General features: G+C 43.1%; 1 pseudogene; it reads right to left on the bottom strand.

Annotated features, from left to right (window-relative positions):
• Window positions 1–1,468: 1,468 nt before the first annotated feature.
• On the bottom strand, window positions 1,469–1,786 carry LOC110545466 (large ribosomal subunit protein eL42-like; annotated as a pseudogene).
• Window positions 1,787–4,692: the final 2,906 nt, after the last annotated feature.

Here is a 4,692-nt window from a genome sequence, read left to right as displayed (position 1 = left end):
CGTATTTACACAACATAACTGAGTTTACAAAGAAACCAAAACTCCCATTCCTGTGGACTTCAGAAAACAATTTGTGGGAGTCATTTCTCTCTTTATACTGTGTGGGTCACAGGGATCAAACTCAGGGAGTCAGGCTTGGTGGCAAATGCCTCGACTCCCTGAGCCATCTTACCTGCCCTGTTATTGTACAGTGTGTAAAATGTTTAGTGTTTTGCCTGCCCAGGTGCTCTCTGTGTGGGTGTGGGTGTGCGGAAGTTCAACTTCAGGCGTGCTTCCTCAGGTGGAATACTCTTGGCCTTTTTGAGACAAGGTTTCTCACCTTTACCGGGGACATACCAGTTGGTGAGAGTTACTGGCCAGGGACCCCAAGGGATCCTCCTGTCTCCATTTCTTCAACTCTGAGACGTGCCATGACACCTAGGATTTCAATCTCGCCCCAAGCTTGAATGACAAGCCTAAAACGAGGGAGCCACCTGCCACCTATTATCATTCCAATTGCACTGTAAGTGTTTGAAAGGCAGAGTGTGGGGTCTGTAGTGTTTGTTTATGGCTGAATTAGCCGGCAGGAAAGGTTATCTGAGCTTAAATGTGGGAGGGTGCAGAATTAAGTCATCAGCAATGTTATCAGGAACGGGTATCAGAAATAGCTAAGCCAGAGGAGCAGCTGGACTTGGGTTCAAATCTTAGCGCTGATTCTTGGCTACTCTGTGACAGTGAGCGGCTCAATGGATTGTCTTGGGTATCCTGACTCTTAAATCTAGAAAATAATTCCAGCCTCCCGTGGGAAGCTTGCACAGTCCCATTCTGAGCACTGATTAGGCAGCAGCCCAAATAGTGGGAAATTTTTCCTTTTAGCACCTATTGTAGAGATTCCAACACTGGCTCTGGAGGGAGGGCTGAGATCTTTCTGGGAGATTGGGGACAGGTGAGGCTCCAGGATCTCCTGGGGCTGCCTGCTGCTGTGTGTTTCTGTAGCCATGTGGCACGAGGAACATATACAATTGCCTGTGTGCTGACTGACAACTGTAACTGACAACCTGTCCTTTGTTGAAGCCATTCCTCATGCTACAGGTTGTTCTAGACCACAGTGGAAGTCCTGTGGGAGAGAAACAATCCTCACTGCCTGTAGACTAGACGAGAGGAAGGACAGAAGGAAACTGAAATGTTGCCAATGGAAATCTGCCTTTAAGGGAAAGTTGTCCACAAGGAAGTAGAGATCATTTAGCAGAGGTATCTGAGAGGAAAAATGTCCCCCTTTCCTTGACTTCCTTATGAATGAGGAAAGCTCCTGGCTAAAGGCCTTTCTGGATCCAACATGTGGAGATCAAGAAAGATGCTACATAAGGTAGCTGACTTTTTTTTCCCAAGCACAATCTTTGGTTTATTCCCTCCCAAAAGACCAACTGCAATCAAATGAGGTGAACAAAAGCTCATGATTTCATTTTATTGTCTTCATAACAAAATCACCTTAGAACTGGATCACTTGCCCCTTTGTCTTTTTATTGCCCCCCAGTTCAAAATTCTTGCATCTCTTAATAGCCAACATTCTCTTAGATCTGCAGTTGGGCTCAACACAGTCAAGTCTCAGCACAATCTTTGTAGTTTTAACCTATTTGCAGAAAATAGGCTTAGTCTGCCCACCACAGCCACTCTGTTTCCTGTCATAATGCTGCTTCTCCAAGGCATACAAATAATCCTTGCCCTTCTTGTACTGTGTCACTTTGTGGAGCTGGTGCTTGGCACATTTCTTGCAGAATGTCTGGTGGATCTTAGGAATATTCACCATGCTCGCAAGACCAACACTGGCTCAAAAAGAAAGAGGAAAGGCTGGTAGGTGACTTTTAAAGACTGGATGAAATGATTCCTGCTGGTAACATTTCATAGGCTCCAAGTTCATCTGACAGTGTCACTCCTTCAGTTTATACCTCTCGAGGCTGTCTTTTGCCCAAGACATCACATTCTTCCTTCCTTCTAGTCATTACATAGAATTGGAAGCCTCTAGAGCAATGGTTCTCAACCTTCCTAATGCTGGGACTCTTTAATACAACTCCTCATGCTGTATCGACCCCAACCATAAAATCACTTTATCGCTACTTCATATCTGTAGTTTTGCTACTGTTATGAACCATAAGGTAAATATCTGATATGTAGGATATCTGGTATGTGATCCACAAAGGGGTTTCTACCCACAGGTTGAGAACCATTGCTCTAGAGCCCACTTCTGTTTTCAGGTCAGGTACCCTCGATGGTACATATGTGGGAGCCCCTCAGCTTGGGTCTGTCTTACAATTTTGTGCTGAAAAGTGTCAAGGTTTACCTTGCGTGGTCTCCTGAGATATGAAGACCTCTTCCATCAAAGAGACAAGATGAGGGATGCATTTGGAGTCCTTGCAACGTACATGGGGAAGACTGAGGACGACACTGTCGCCCAACAGGAAGAGAGACAAGAGGCAGTACTGTGCTTTGATGTGAAATATTCTCAGAGGCTCATATGTTTGAGGACCTGGTCCCAGTTGGCGACCCACTTGGAATGGTTGTGAAACCTTTAGGAGGAAGAGCCATGCCGGAGGAAGTAGGAGCTTGGCCCCACTTCCTGTTTACTCTCAATGTGGCCGGTCAGCCTCCTGGTCCTGCCAACATGCTTTCTCTTCCTTCTGGTGTGTCCTCCCTGCCATGATGTACTGTATACCTTTAAAATAAATCCTTTCTCTCTTACATTGTTTCTGTCAGCATATTTTGTTGCTCTAATGAGAAAATAATTAGTACAAGGAGTAGAGGGAAGGAAAAAAGATAGAGCAGGGAAAAAACAACGTGGTGATTTCACTTGTCTGGATTCTAGCCTCACAACTGCAAAATATGTGTGAAAACTTCATAGTGAGAATAAAAAGAATTGCAAAAGCATTGTGTCTTCTTATATTAATTATCATTCTTATTGCTGTGGTCAAAATACATGAGAGGATAACTAACAGGTAGAGATTTGGGTTTTGGTTCACAGTTTCAGAGTTTGATCCATCATTCAGCTCTGCAGTTTTGGGGCCCATGGCAATAATGAATTGTGGTGGTAGTAGCGTATGGCAGAGGACTTCCTCATCTTGGTTCAGACAGGAAGCTGATGGGAGAGGAGTAGTTATAACCTTCCAAAGCACACCCCCTGGGACCTGCTTTGTCCCAACCCCTACCTTTTAAGCTTTCCAATATCTTTCCAAATTAGATCACCAGCTAAAGACCAAGTATTTGGTATTTGTGCTTGTGGGAAGACAGTTCATATTCAAACCATAACACCCCTGACAATGGTCTCAGTGGTAACATCAACCATGAAAAATAAATCACCTTATGTACGTACAGGGAATAATGTATTTCGGGGGTTGTTGAGATAATTAGAGTGTCACATACCTAGCAGCTTGACTGCCCCAAGAAGGTATTCAATAGGTAGTAATTATTGTAATTGGAACTATTACAACCAGTGTGTTGAAGGCATGTCTCTGGAAGTCTTCTATCCTTTTTTCCTTTTCTTTTTTGTTTTTTTGTTTTGTTTTGTTTTGTTTTTTGAGATAGAGTCTTGTATAGCCCAGGCTAACTTTGAACTATTTTTGTTTGTTTGTTTGTTTGTTTGAGATAGGATTTCTCTTTATAACAACCCTGGCTGTCCTGGAACTCTTTTTGTAGACCAGACTGGCCTTGAACTCAGAGATCTGCCTGCTCTGCCTCCAGTGCTGGGATTACAGGTATGTCACTCCCAGCTCCTGCCTTCCTTTCTGTAGATTTGACAGGATTAAACCTATGGCCTCAAGTATGTTAGGTAAATGCTTTATCCCTAAGCTATGGTCCCAGCCTTCTTTTTATCTTTTATTTTGACACAAGATCTCACAGTCTCTCCTGATATTACAGGTCTTTGCCAGAGCCTGGCTCTGTAGATTTTTCTTGGGTGTGAGGTCTTCTGCTTTAAGCACCAGAAATAGAAAATCAAGGACCATCTTTCCCCTTGCACAATATATGCAGGGTGAAAACTGCAGGAAGGAGACAGGGTCGCTGTTATCTCATCCCACCCCAGTTATCCCTTCTCCAGTAGCAAGGGAACCCACTTCCGACTTCTTCCACAGATGAGCATCTACCAATCTGGGCAGATACCACCACAGGCCCAGTGGTAAAAAACAAGACTAAGTTCCTCGTGACCATCTGAGCCATTCTAAGTTGCTGTTTAATCACACATATGTTTTAGTTCTGCCCTTTTACTGCTTGGCTTTTGCCATCAACATTGGAACAATTTGTGCAAATTAACCAGAATATTCTAAAGTTGTAATGAGCTCTACTGACGGCCTGGAAAACATTCCACATCCTAATACATAGTCATGACTCATAATATGTTCAAAATGCACCCTGTGGAACCCCTGCTCAAAATACCCAGAGATCAATTTTCAATAGACTGACAAATAGAGGACATTAAACATTACTCATAGAAACAGTGTTTATTTAATCTTTAATGCTACCTAATGCATTTTGGTCAAAGTTACCAGTTCATGTTCAGGCTTTATTGTGTGGAAAATGGATGTGCTATTAATAAGTCAATACAAACATGAACATGGTTTCAATTGGAAATCATTAGGTTGCATTAAATGGCAAATGAAATCCATAGGAAGGATTTGTTTTATTTTGTTTGTAAGGAGCCAAAGGCGCCCTGAGAGGCATTTCTTC

The sequence above is a fragment of the Meriones unguiculatus genome, chromosome 1 (assembly GCF_030254825.1).
Source record: "Meriones unguiculatus strain TT.TT164.6M chromosome 1, Bangor_MerUng_6.1, whole genome shotgun sequence".
Taxonomy (NCBI): domain Eukaryota; kingdom Metazoa; phylum Chordata; class Mammalia; order Rodentia; family Muridae; genus Meriones; species Meriones unguiculatus.
The sequence above is the reverse complement of the archived record's forward strand: the minus strand, read 5'-3'. Positions and strand labels throughout refer to the sequence as shown.